Source organism: Corvus cornix, chromosome 7, assembly GCF_000738735.6.
Source record: "Corvus cornix cornix isolate S_Up_H32 chromosome 7, ASM73873v5, whole genome shotgun sequence".
Taxonomy (NCBI): Eukaryota; Metazoa; Chordata; class Aves; order Passeriformes; family Corvidae; genus Corvus; species Corvus cornix.
This window is the reverse complement of record NC_046337.1, coordinates 13,812,628-13,827,831: the sequence shown is the minus strand read 5'-3', so window position 1 is coordinate 13,827,831 and position 15,204 is coordinate 13,812,628.

Sequence of the window (15,204 nt, the reverse complement as noted above, 5' to 3'; positions counted from 1 at the left end):
GTAAATGCAACAAGATTGTGAAATCCTTGGAGCACAGAGAAGGAATTTTCTGTCTGCATTCATAACACTGAACAAGTTCTTGACCCTCATACGAGGCCAAAAGAGAAGGGTTTACCCTGGAGATAAGAGATCAACTCTCCTTCCTACTTTGTACCCCAGGCATTTGCTTTATTTTTACCACTCCTCTGACTTCATCTTGAACCTTCAGGATATATTCCTATCCCTGGAACATGTATATCCCCTGCTTTCCCTTATTGCACAATCATTTGCAGTTAAAGGATGTAGCGTGCCTGTTTAAGGTCCCCACTTAATCTGTCAGTTTATTTGGGCCAAGCTCTTTTCCATTTGTGTCTGTGCTCAGGTGAACATCCAGTGTCACTACAATACAAATACTTCTCAAAACGTGCCATCTCTCTGTGAAAAGGAAATATAAGGAGACTCTTCATCTTCCCTGTAGCCTGGTTCTTGGCTTTCCATGAACTGTGGTTCATTTAATGACACCACGGAGGGAAGATGTGTAAGGTCAAGAGTTCAGTGGACCGTGGTGCAGAGTCTTTGTAACTCTATAGTATCATCATGTCCAAAGATCAGGCAGAATGTCTTGGAGCCACTGCCTCCTCTCCAATCTAATGTCCAACACTCTAGACCAGCCAACAGGATGTTGACATGCAGTTTGATAGTGCATATTTGGAACAGTGGTAATGTCATCTGGGTAGATGTGGAGAGGGTGAATCATACTATCAGTTCTTGCTGAGTTCAAGAAATCAGAGCAGGCTTTGGCACATGGACTTCTCATAACACAGTAACAGAATGATAAGTAAAATAAAGTGAATCATTCTGCAATTTAAAACAAAAGGAAAGACTTGCTCACAAAAAGCAGAATTAAACACTGGAAGTTATAATTCCTGGATGATCTGGTGTAGTTAGAACGTCAGTTCAACTGCAAACCTTTATTCTTCTTTACATAGATGGGACTGTGTTACTGTAGCATAATTTCAATAAGCTGTTTTTTTTAGTTGCTGCATATCAAAGAACATTGCTGCATATCAAAGAACATCCAAAGGAGGGCAACAAAGGTGGTGAAGGGCCTTGAGGGGAAGCCATGTGAGGAGTGACTGAGGTCACTTGGTCTGTTCAGCCAGGAGAGGGTGAGACTGAGGGGGACCTCACTGCAGTTACAGCTTCCTCTTGAGGGGAAGAGGAGGGGCGGGCACTGATCTCTTCTCTGTGGTGACCACTGACAGGACCCAAGGGAATGGCCTGAAGTTCTGTCAGGGGAGGTTTAGATTGGATATTAAAGAAAGGTTCTTCACCCAGAGGGTCCTGGGCCCTGGAACAGCTCCGCATGGAAGAGGTCAGAGCACCAGCCTGACAGAGTTCAAGAAGCATTTGGACAATGCTCTCAGGCACATGGTGTGACTCTTGGAGATGGTGCTGTGCAGGGTCAGGAGTTGGACTCAATGATCCTTCCAACACAGCATACTCTGTGATTCTGTGATAACTGCAAAGTGGCCAGAAAGTCAAGAGTTCTGATGATTGTGGACCCTGCTGTGTTTTGTTACCCATGTATTAAATTTTGCTTTCATGGTTATTTAAGTGCAGATGAAAATCCTCTCAAAGGTTGCTAGTACAGCATCTGGCCTGTCCTTGTGTAACATAATGATGGGCTTGTCTCAGCCTGAGCTCTCTGGGAGATTGGATCTCCTCTACATTAGCAAGGGCTTCAGCCTCTTTCTACCCTTTTCTAGCCTGGATGCATCAGGCACAGAGGGGACATATCCAAAGCAGAGATCTTTCTAATGACAGTGTGGATGCTTCAGCCAATGAAGTAACTGGGTTACATCTAACAAAGCTTAAAATCCATTCCTGAGTCTGCTTCCCACCTTGCAGCAACACTTACCCAAACAGACACAGCAAGATTGGCTGATATTTCCTAAAATATAATAACACTGATGAATTTGCTCTTTCAGCTTGCATGTACTTTTCTCTCCAGAGAAAAAGGCATTAGTTCAAGATTACTTTCTTCTATAAGTGCAAGAGCAAAATCTTTGTGCTTCCCTTCTCTTCTGAGATACTCCAGTGCAGTTTAGTGTTTCAACCCAGTATCTGAGCACAAACCTGGCATGTGGTAAAGTCACAGTTACACTGAATGAAACTAGGGCTCCATAAGGATGTGTGTGATGACCCCAAGACCTTGTTGTTTAGCACTGCTCGTATCACTGCTTTAAAAATAACTCCTCAAAATTATTAGCCCAAGGGAGGCCTGAACTTCGTTTTTCTCATAAGTAATGTAACTTGAATTGGTTTTATTTTAAAACAACCTTAAACTTCAATAAGTTTTTCTTTCATTCTGCAACTTGTTTGAGCTATCCTGAGGATGTTTGTGTTTTCTGACTTAGGCGGCTTAGTTAAAGCAACCTTAGACTTAGGTGATTAGTTAAACAACTAGAAGATGCAGTCAGCAATCCTAATAGAATTCATTAGAATCCCAGAAATAACTTGGCACTCTGGGGGGAAGAAAGGGTTTACAAGAGATTAGAACAGACCTTGGTCCTCCCAAGGTCCCTCAGGGTGTGTTCTCCTCTGATTGCTGACAGTAACTCTTGCAAATCCTTAGGCTCTTGGAGATAATTCCCAAAGTGGCAAGTGGTTACCATATCCTGCATGCAGAGCATCAATACTTTTATGTTGATAGTATTGGTTTTGCTTTTTTTTGGTTGGTGGCTGTTTTTTGTTTGTTTTGCTTTCTTTTAAATCTTATTTTAAACAATTCCTGAAACACCATTGGTATAGGATCCAGAGAGCCCTGGGGTAAACTTAGAGCTACAGTAGAACTAATTTTTTGTTTTCTGCTTACCCCTGCTAAATGAGTGATTGTAGTTCTCTCAAATAATGAAATATTAATCTCACTGAAGCGAGGTTCCTAAGCCACTGATGATAAGTTTGTTTTACTGGTTTTATACAAGGTGTGGGAGAGAGAGTTCCCCAAGTGCAACTAAATGCACTGGACATGGCTGTCCTTGAAGTCCACTCTCCAGTGAGTCCAGCTGAAAATAGGATATGATTTTAAAGCCAGCTAATCTGCTGGCCTTTTATTTGTGCTGAGTGAGTTTTTATACAAAAATGGATATAGCTGTCTGCTGCAATGGGAGTAAAAATTTAGAATGGTCTATTCTAATAATAAATTGCATGCTGATAATTTTTCTTACTGCAGTAAAGGCAATTCAGCTGTATCTGATTGGCACTACTTCAAGATTTTTGATGCTTGGCAGGAGAATATACAGCTGCAAGAAACAAAACAAAGCAAAAAAATCTCAAACTTCACATGCTGGGATGGCAACAAGCCCAACTGCAACAGCTCACTCTCACAGCGACTCAGGCACTGGGACACACAATGAATGCTTTTGCTGACGAAATTGCACAATGAGTTTTGTTTTGGTTTAATGCAGAGTCCAAATGTTTCCCTCTGGGTACAGTGTCATGGACTTCCTCAAACCCAATTTAAATGACATGTATGAATGTGGCTGAAGGTTTCAACTGTCAGTTCTGCAACACTCACACAGATCTACTTTTTATTGTCCGTGTGTTCCTGTTAGACATGGTAGGCATTAAACTGCAAGGGAAATGTGAGATGCTGGAAGACAGTGTATAGAGATTATTCCTTTCTTGAAGTGAGCTACGACCAAACTCAACTGAGATAAATATATATACTTCACTATGAAAAACGCAAAGCTTTATTTGGAAATAGTTTTCTTCCTTATTAAATCAAAGAGCTGCCCAGGAAGTTATAAGCCAGAACAATAAACAAAACTACAAGGAAAATATCTGAATAAGCTAAACATATCTTTTCTCTATGAGGTAGATAAATATGAATTCTGCCTTGTGAAGTCAGGCCGAAAAAATGTTACAGGGAGAGTTCAGGAATGGAATTGGTTTATATCAGGAAGTTTTGAGAAAGAACTTAGCTCAGAAATCTTTAGGATCCCTGGATCTTGTCAGATTTTTTCAAACATTGAAATAGGAGCTGGAGTAATGCTGCGTAGCGCAGTGCTACACTGCTGATTTGTCTCTGGGAGCTCAAACTTTTATTGGGGAAGCACTGAAGAATGCCCTATGGGTACTAAGATTTAAGAAAACACAAAGTTTCCTCTTAAAATTAAGCACATGATTAGGTCTTGTTACAAGTTGAAAGCATGCTGAAAGATTGTTCTGATTACTGAAGGCTTCCTATAAATATTCATATAAGGACTCTTCCTCTACAACATCACCCAAATTAAATTTCCTAATTAGACTCTACGATGAGGCAGTCTACTGAAGAAACTTTCTAAAGATAAGGGGCTTGTGTCATTTTATGCAAATTTGATGTTTGAGATATTAGTCACATAATCTATCCTAGTCTTCTGCATACCCTGCAGAGTCAAAGGAGGAGATAGATGTTTCCAGAAGGTGATTCATTCTGTGGCTAAAATTAGGTGCAGTGGACTGCATAACATTCAATAATTCTCTCTCCCCCCCTAAGAAAAAACCAACACCCTTCTTTGCTGAGATCCAGACATAAAGGATGTTGCAGCTTTTCTATGAATATTTAAATTTCCTATTTCTATTCTGGTACTGTTTCATGCTCCTCCCAGAGGCCATTCTGCTTGTACTTAGCAAATACAAATGGGCAGATTCCCTGTCTTTACGATGGGAAAGTGCTGGTATGCTTTGGAATAGTGGGCAATCAAATCCTCATTTAGAAGTGTAACTGATTACATGCACTATGTAGCATGAATAAACACTGTGTTAATTAACACTCTCTATCAATATTCCACCATTTGGAATTTCACCTGCCACAATCTTCTGCTTTTTTCATTTTTTAACTTCAAAAACTAATTCTCAAATGTCCTCTGAAATGTCCAGCTGTGGTGGGTTAGCCCTAGATCCACCCCAGGTGCTCAGCCAACCTGATCCAGCCCTCCCCTCCTCAGCTGGACAGGGGAGAGAAAATATAACGAAAGATTTGAGGGTCAGGTAAGGGCAGGGAGGGATCACTCATCAGTTACTGTCACAGCCAAAACAGACCTGGCTTAGGAAAAAAGAATTAATTTCTTGCCAAACAAATGAGAGTAGGATAATAAGAAAGAAACCCAAATCTTAAAACATCTCCTACCCACACCTGCCTTCTTCCCAGGGCACAGCTTCGCTTCTGATTTTCCCTCCCTTTTCCCCACCAGTGGCGCAGGGGGACAGGGGATGGTGGTAGGGGTCAGTCCATCACATGCTGTCTCTGCTGCTCCTTTTTCCTCAGGGGGAGGGGTCTTCACACCCTTCCTCTGCTCCAGTGTGGGGTCAGAGGAGAGGCTGCAGGAGCTGGGCCTGTCTAGTCTGGAGAAGAGACTGAGAGAGGATCTCATCATATCTCATCTCATATAAATATCTCAAAATTGGGTGTCAAGAGAATGGTGCCAGACTCTTTTCAGTGGTGACCAGTGACAGGATGAGGAGCAATGGCCATGGTCTCAAACACAAGAAGTTCCACCTTGACACGAGGAAGAACTTCCTGACACTGAGGGTGGCAGAGTGCTGGCACAGGCTGCCCAGGGAGGTTGTGACGCCTCCCTCTCTGGAGACATTCAAAATCCACCCGGATGAGGTGCTCTAGGTGACCCTGCCTCGGCAGGGGGGTTGGACTGGATGATCTCCAGAGGTTCCTTCCAACCCCAGCTATTCTGTGATTCTCTGATTATGTGTTTCTAGCAATTCTCTGTACTCTGCCAGCGAGCTGATATTGCAAAATTGCCATTTTCTGGCAGACACCTATTATTTGGATTCCTTAGAGGAACAGAACATCATCTAAAATGTACTGCCAGAAAAGGTTGAAAATGCTGAGTTTTTTGATCACTGGTGAAAAGAAGATTTAAAAACATCTTGCACTGCAAATATTATCTATAAAGAGAAATACACCTACAATATTAAGCTATAAAGGGCTTTTCTCCATTTAGAAGTCACATTAGTTTGACATATAGAAAATAAAAAATTTATGTCAGTATAAAAATTATATCAACATGGTCTGTCTCCTTGTAAAATATACACAAGCACAATGAGAATTAAGTTCATGTCTACTTTACCATTAACTCATGTCTTTGCTACAGATAGATATTGATAACTCTTAGCTGAGAAGTCAACCTTCCACTGGGGTCATGGCGTAGTGCTGCGGTTAGCACTCGTTCCTCTTTGATTTTTCCACTATCAGGCATCTGTTTTGAATAGTGCATTAATCATTGTGAAGGCAGAATGTTTGCTATACAGGATTTCCTTGGATTCACATTTAGTGTTTCCCTGAGCTCCACTGTTTCCATGTGGGAACCCACTGAGTGTGAGAGGATCTGATCACCCCATGGAGAAACAGAGGTTACCTGTTGAAGGAGAGCATGGGAATACGTCTCTGAGGCTTGCTAACTTGCCTTTGGTGTCATTTAATTTTCCTCTGTTGACTGTACAAGGACTTCAGCTCCCTTTCGTATACTGGCTGAAATTCCTGGGTAGGCCATTTGACTCCTTGAAACTAAATATGTCTTTTCACTTCTACAAAAACTTCTCATCACCTGTAGTTCTTTGTAAAAAGTCTGCAACGAACAACTCGTGGCTGACCTCATCTATTCTGGAAACTGGTGGTTTGAGCTAACTTCTGTGGTCCTGTCTACATTTGAAGAACAAGAAGCAGCAGCATGGAAGAGCTTTCTCTTCTCCATCTTTAAAGCATGGAAGATAAATATCTTAAAGTATATTAGGTTCATGATTCATACAAGGCCAAGGCCTTGCTGCAGAAATACCTCTATCTAGCTTACCAGAAGCAAGATCAAGGAGCAAGATGTTTATTGTTCACAAGGATCTCAATGGGAAGCAAAAATCAGGTACTAAAAGAGGTTTTGGATCTCGTAAATTTTAATGAATGTTAACAATTGTGCAATTACTCTGTAACAATGCAAGTGATAAAAAAGAGACAATTTTTTGGCGCTCAAAATTTGGAAGAAAGTGCTGAGAAAAAGGATGAATTTTTCTATTTCTTGAAATCTTACAGACACCTTCCTGAAAGATTTATGAGTCAAACATAAGTTATTAGTTCAATATCATTCTGTGGCCTGAGTGGCCTTGAAGATATTAATCTGTGAATCAGCCAGTGAAAATCTATGGCCTGTAAAGGGCAGAGTATCTGACAACACGATCGTGATGTCTCTTATGTCCCTACAGGCCACAGGCAGGCGAAACCATCTGTATTGGCTCACTCCAGAGCTCACTGTTGTAGCACTGCTCAAGGGTTTTGCTGTAAACCACCCCCTTTGTTCTGCTTTTTTGTGCATATAAGTAAATTTGGGACCTACACATTCAATCATGAGCACAGAGGGTGTGGGGTGTCACCAAGCAAAGTATCATTGTGACATTTTCAAGCTGCTGGCTGACTGCAAAGTGATATGCAAGCATATACATGAAGCATATGGGGAGGCAGGAGACATATATCAGACAGCAGCTGGTATATCAGGTCTAGGGCAGCTTCTACTGGGAAAAGAAAATAGATTGCAATTCCAGGCAGTGTCTTAACTCTTCTCTCCTTGCCTCTGAAGATTTCAGTTTCTTATATTTGTATAATCCAAATAATTTATGTCCAAAGTTAGTAACTTTGCTGTATGTTACTTCAGGTCTTAATGCACAAAAGCACAGCTTATTTTCCATTATCTCCCTGTAAAAGTGAGACAAACCTGTTGGATTTGCATTCAGTACTCTGAGCTCAAAAGAGTAACTTCAGATTTATTGCTGTGCAACCAAGAGTGATATTAGGTGTTAGATTTAATATCACCCATCCCTGTGTGAGAGGGCCAAATTCTCTGCTAATGTAAAGCAATAGGGACTCACTTGCAAATGAAAGAGATTCTGACCTGTTCAGAATACTTAGAAACTACCCAGAGAGAACAATTGTGTAGGAGGATATATTGTTTTCTACTTTATTTTATGATTTCAGTACAACTACTTTTCTCAGCTTGAGCCCAAGTCATCAAAGTTTCTCACCGTAGGATCATTCACTACAGGGTTTCTCTGCCATCCTGCTGTGGATGATGCCATGAGCTCTCTTTGCACCTGCAGTTACAGCTTCTAAACAGATTGGTATTCCCAAATATCATGAAATATTTGTCCTTGTAGTGTAACCTCTTCTTCCCTGGTGTGACAAAATGTGCTCTACCAAAAATAACCTGCTTGTTGTTCCTTTCCCAAAATGCTCTTGAAAGGATGTGGTGTTACCAGCAAATGTTACGCTGACAAAACATATGGCAAACGAGGGGGCCAGGGATGGTTTGGTGCCTGAAAGTAAGAAGTAGGAGATAATCATATGATTTAGTAGAAGGTAACAAGATAAAAAATAATAGTAGCTGAAATATTTTAGCATGTGATATTGTAAACAATAAGAAATTATGTAGTATTGCAGAAGAAGATGCAAAGGGGAAGAAAAAGGAGTGGGAAAGAAATTATCCTTTTAGAAACAGACAAAGGAGGACTAGAGAGAGATCATGACTATTCTGTTCAGTGGAAGAGTGTAATAAAGTAAACCAAGCTACCTCTGAATGACATGATCTGTGTGTTTCTGTCCTTCAGGGTGTCAGGAAGCAGGGTAGGTGTGCCAATACCATGTGGAGTTCTTCTGGGAAGGAAAGCCTCTCTGGCTTTAGCTCTACTGAATAAACTAGCTTGTCATGACACAGCCTCCCCACACAAAGCAGGCCTTTTCAATGTGCCCTGTAGAAGGTCAACCAGGAGGTTCAGACTGGTCATCCTCTTGAGCCCAGTTCAAGGACATGAACCACAAAGTCATCCATCCTCTTGTTTAATGTAATCAGAAAGCCAGTTTTGTCTTGGAGACAAATTTATGGATAGTCATGCACTGAGCCAACTCCTCACTGTCTCAATTACTTCTCAGCAGTGAGAACTGGACTCCTTCTTCCTTGGGCTGACTCCAAGGAATGCAAAATATACTTCTTTTTTCCCCTCCTCCTTTTTGTTTATAACTTGTGTAGTTCATACTCTGTGTCTGGTCTGTCTTGAAAATTGTTGTCACCTCAATTTTCAACACTGTCGGAAATGTTTATCTCATAAGGGCTGGAAAAGCAGTGCAATAAAGTAAAATTAAATCACTATAGTAGCTTGGATATTAGTAACAATGTAGGAAAATGAAGCCAAAAGAATGACTGAGGAGGTTTTACAGCTCCCCAACACTTAGCACTGTAGCAACTCTTCAAAACAACTGTTATTTCTTTTTCATGTTTGCTTTTAATATCTACTCTTTTTTTTTTGGCACCAGATTTCTCCAAACAATGTATTAATGTTTCTTTCTTTTATGCTTTGTGAAGTCCTCTGGAGTCCCTGGGTTTTCTAATGTCTGAATGCTATTTGTGAGGCATCTTTTTTCAAAGCTGAGGGCATCTGTCCCTAAATTTCCTCAGTTTGAATTATATGATGTGCAATTCCACCAAAGTTTCTGGAAGGAACTTGTACCAAAGTGGGTCCATGTGCCCTGGCATGGGGCTGCAGACTCTGCAAAAAAATGCTACCCCCTTGGAAAACCCCTTGTATTATAGTGCAGTTGATGATTTGCCGGTAGACTTCAAAGGTCTGTGTGCATTTCACCCAAAAGGGAATATATCCTTGGGAGACAATGAAGAAAAAGATGGAGAACAATGTTGGTGAACTGTCACTGAAAGCCTTTTGACAGAAAGGATGCTTCCAAACCAGCAATATCAATGATGAATCTTAATATTCGTTCTCCAGACTAGTGCTGGTGGATGTTTTCAATAGAAAAAGGCTGCTTTGTTGGTGTCTGGGCAGGTATTTTATTATTCCTTTATGCAGAGGAACCTGCTATAGTTTTTCATATATAAATATGGCATTTCTTATCTAAGTGTACCAGTAAAAACTGTCTTGGCAGAAAGCTTGAATCATAATTTGCCTTTTGAGATGTCTTTTATTACTCTTTTTCTTATGATGAATATTTTTCATCATTTTAAAACTCTTGTGTCTAGATAATTCTATACCAAACATGGAAATTCCTGTAATTCCTGTCTGTGCAGAAATATCTGAAGGCAAAAGAAATAAATAACAGGATCCCAAATAACTGAAAACTTTGAGGGGAAGATTATGGCTAAAATTCACCATCTTATCTGTGAGGTTTGCTGATACATTAGTCACTTAGGATATAATGTGCAAATAAAGTGAGTGTAATTACACACTTAATGCATGCAAAAAATAGTGGAATTTGCACATCAACCACCCACCTATTTCTCCTACTTCTCTGCATGTGTAGGTCCAATGCACCACATTTGCAGCGGGACCAAGTCCCAGTTCTGGGACAGTTGTTCTCTCTTGTAGTGTCATAATCTAGAGGCAAGAAGAGAAGCCAGCGTCTCCCAGCACATTTCATACAGTTCAACCCCTCTAAGAGCTGAACACTGATGTAATCTGCCCACTCGTGTCTCACATGACTGGCTGCAAAGCAGTCATGTCTTCAGTCACACATTTGCACTTAGACCATGCTAGACACATTTGCTGCCTTAGACCATGATAATAGCCACTGAAGTTTATAGAAGCTGAAGACTCTGTGCCCCTGAGCACTGCAGAATATGCAGCCACTTGATATAGAAAAATGTTAAATGTCTGGTCAGAAAGGAAATGTTTCAAAACAAAATGTCCCAAAATGACAGGAGTTTCTTTTGTGCCTCTTCTGGACTCTCTAATGTGTTGTCCACTTGGTAAAGTAAGATGAGTGCTTGCTGCCTGCTTTCAGGTTCTCCTTGGAAGTACAAGACCATCTCACTGTTTGTTCCTGTTTAAAAAGAGCAGATCTTTCCTTCCCCTTCTATTTTTGGAGTTGATCCATGAAAGGCAGGACCAATGTTTAAGAGGATTCTCAGAGGCAAACCAGCTGGGTCACTCTAAAGAGCTGCACTTTCCCTTAAGGTATCTGAAATGGCAGTGAAATCACCTGGCAGTTTTCTTCCTAAATTCAACATGTTTATTCTCTTGAGCTTTTTGTCTGCCTCTCCTCATTTCAGATCATAAGGCTGTTCATCTTCTATCTATTCATCTATTGGTGCCTGTTCGTTATTGAGGCCTGGGTCTGTGTTGGAGGCTGTTAATGGTTCTGTATATATGTAACACAAAAATATTGAGTAATATACATTGATGTAGTTATTGCATTGCTCACTCAAAGCCTCACTGGTTTCTTTAAAAGAAACTGAGAGTTTTTTCATAATTGAGGGCTTGTTTTTTATCTTTCTCAAATCTTGGAAATCTGTCTCCTCACCAGTTTGCTATTCCCCAGCTAGTAAACACCATTTGCGATTTTTTGATATTTTAACTATTTCAACTAGTGCACTTAAGGTTTGACTGCTCCAAACTGAGAGTGTGACCCTGTGTATCCTGGCCAAATCTCATTTTTCCAGAGCTACCATTTATTGTACCAGTTCAGAATTAAGCCCAAGAAAAGCATGGATAAATAACAGCTCTTTGGATTCTCATGCTGTGTTTACCAGCAATGATTTCTATGTACTTGCAATGCTTAAATGTTACATCTTTGGATTTCTACATACTAAGCCCCTGGTCCTTTTCTCTGCCTTCACTGATCTCATTCACTACCTGCCCATGCACAGTGATGTATTAAATCCTGCTGTAATCTGTGTAAGTCACATCCACTCCCCTGAATTTCCAAGGATGCTGTATCATGCCTTCAAAGACATGCTTTATGTTATTTTCAAGTGATTTACTCTGAAAGTTCCTTGCCCAATAAATGCTTTCCTTTCCTGGTAAAACATTGTTCCAACTTAAGTTAACAATTCAGAAGGCTCCCTCGTGCAGTAAAGTTAGTCATATGAACTTATAATTAATGTTTTGTCCTCTGCGACCCAGTTTTGAAAGTCAGAGTTATCTGACATTGTCCAGCTGGGTCTCACCCCTCTGCTGACATTAAGCACAAAAGACAGGGGGCTTGAGCACTTAATACAGCCTCCAGGGAATGGTGACACTTCTAGAGGCTGTGTTTATTCCCATCAGGTGAGCAAAGAAAAGTAGGACAAGATGTGACTCAGATACCGTGTTCAGTTTTGGGCCCCTCACTACCAGGAGGACAGTCAGGTGTTGGAGCAGGTCCAGAGAAGGGCAGTGAAGCTGAGGAAGGGTCTGGAGCACAAGTCCTGTGAGGAGCGGCTGAGGAGATGGGGCTTTTTAGCCTGGAGAAAAGCAGGCTTGGGGCAGACCTTATCTTTCTACAACTCCCTGGAAGGAGATGGTAGCCAGGTGGGCATCAGTCTATTCTCCAAGTAATATGCAACAGAAAAGGAGGAAATGGCCCCACATCATACCAGGGGAGGTTTAGATTGGATATCAGGAATAATTTCTTCACAGAAAGGGTTGTCACAGAAAGTGGTGGAGCCCCTGTCTCTGAAGGTGTTCAAAACAAGTGTAGATGTGGCAGCTAGAGGCGTGACTTTGTGGTGGATTTAGCAGTGGTAGGTTAATAGTTGGATTCAGTGATATTAAAGGCCTTTTCCAACCTAAAAGATTTTATGGTTCTATGATAATAACCTGTACACAACTTTTGTTTCTGTTCATGGATTGCCTTAGATGTGTCAGCTCCAAGCTTTCTGCTGCAATTTTTTTCCAGTTTGGAATATGTGCAATATTGATGGATATACCAATTATGTGGATTCATTTTATGATTAAGGGAAAGCAAGAGGTGTCTGCAAGCCATGATTCATCTAGTTCTTTTGAAACATGTGATTTAGGCTGTGACAAAACCATTGAGAAATTCCTATTTCTGTACACTGCCTCTGAAGGGAGTCTAGAGAACTTTAGATCTGGATGCTAACCCTGAAGACTTTACAAGTTAGATGATGTGCATCTCATCTGTGATGAGACTCTTACTATCCATGTTTATATTGTTTCTTGCTTTGGCAGTAGATATAATAATGTAGAGTGAATCTGCATTAGGTGCTGCAGGAGGTGGTCTAAATGTGGTCTGGAAATGTTAGCTAGGATTCATAAGTATATATATACAAATATTAGTCACAATAAGACCACAGTGAATGGCACACAACAATAAAAAAGGGATTTTACTGCCTTTGGTGCCTTGGAATAGTCTAGACTTCAGTTCTTTATTGTTCTCAGTTTTACTAATATATCTGGACTAGATTTTTGGTTTGTTTCCCTCCTCAAGTAGCATTTCTCCATAATCTCTGAATGATGAGACAAGGGGAGTCTGGAATGGCTGGAAAAATATTTTTGTACATCCAGGAAGAAGGAAATGACTGGGTTCATCATTGGTGGGACAATACTAGGAAACTATTTATGTTCTTTAATAAGTAAATGCATTTTACCAGGTCCCAGGAAAAATGAGATGCTGCTTTGTGCACTTTGTATCAGCTTAGCAGCAAAGCAAAGAAGCAGGAGACATAGGGTCCAAGAGACTTGCAGGCAGGCAGTGAGAAACACTGAACAGTCAAATCTCACAGGGCATTTTCTTGTTCCTGTCCTCTGTCCTCAGTTGTGAAAAAAACCCCATGAAAATGGGAAAGAGACGCACAGGGACTTTGTGAGACAGTAAAAGAACATGAAGGGAGAGAAGGAGGCTTATATAATGAAACTGATATCCAGTGGATATCAACTGAGAGAAAAGTAGTGATTCAGTGATTCCATCTTCAAAAAGAATAATATTTTGCCTGTAATTCGGCAGGCCTATCACCCAAATTGTTTAACATTTTCATGAATAACCTTCCTAGTGCAATAGAATCTATGTTTATTAAAACTGTAGAGGCACTTACAAAGATACCAGAGATGAAGATAAGAATTCAAACTAATTCTGGTATGTTGGAGACATGGTTGGGAAAAATCTCTAATGACATAACATAAAAAGAGAAAGAATGAGATGCCAGAATGAGAAAGGAAAAAATCAAGAGCACAAAGACAAGGTGAGGAATAAGTAACAGTTTTTCAGATAGATGAAGAGTTACAACAATTGAACAAGTCATGTCATATTCATGATGTCATGGGAAAAGCAAAAAAATAAGCAGAAGTATCCATAAATTACAGAAAGTTATCTGAGCATTGACAAGGCTTTACATGAGCTGCAATGCAGAACTTTCTACACTACACTGTAGAAAAGATGTGAAGCAATTGAAGAGTTCAGGGGAGATAGAGTGAATGATCGTTACTCTAATAAACAGGACCTGTAATAAAATATTGGTAGAAAAAAATTGGTTGCTTAGGCCCTTGGCCTAAAGAAAAGACACCTGAGTGCAGAAATAGCCACAAATATACACATATATAGAAAGATGCTGTTTTTCATAATTGCAGAGCCAGGACAAGAAGTAACAGAAATGGGGAAAAGGTAGTCACTCGATGATGGCAGCACTCTGTCATGTGAGAACCTGTATTATATCAGTGAGTGTTAATGGAGAAGAAAAGGGCTCCTTTGTTCACTGCTTCCATATGTGCTTCCATACCTAAGTTCTCTTCTAAGCATTTTATTGCCTTGGCTTACTTCTGGCCAAGGCAATGAAATAATGTTTATATTCTACCCCAACATCTAGAATAGTAGAGAGGGGAAAAAGGTAATAACAGGAAAAATTACAGCATGAGGAGGAAACGTAAGTGGTCTTAGATCAATACAGAAAAAACGTTATTTTCAGCATGGATATTTTTTCAATTGCATGTTTGTTTAAAAGCAATAATTTCTCTCAGCTGCCCATTTGAAAGTTTAAAACCAGCTCCAAACACTTATTCACAAACTTGGTAGTATCAAAAAGAATTAATTAATTCCCCTTAGTTAATTAATTTGGTTTAATGGACTTCAGCCTTGCAAGGCAGGGTGGCATATCAGATTAGATTCTCCAGCTATGTTTCAAGTCATAATAATGACAATAACACAAATCCTCTGTTTCTTTTTAAGTACTCATGGAGAGTATTTTAAAGCCTTAATTTAACGTGGGCATTTCTCTTTCCAGGCTGTAACTTGGATTAGTTTCTTCTGGAGTTTGAGGGGGTGAAACTGGGAGCACTCACAAACTGTGTTCAAAATTAAAGCCTGTCTCTGGGAGGTGAGGAAGATCATATTAGCATTTTTTGAAGAATTTCTTGATGTCAGCAGGAGCTCTGGGGTTTTTTATTTGCGTTGAGAAGAAAACA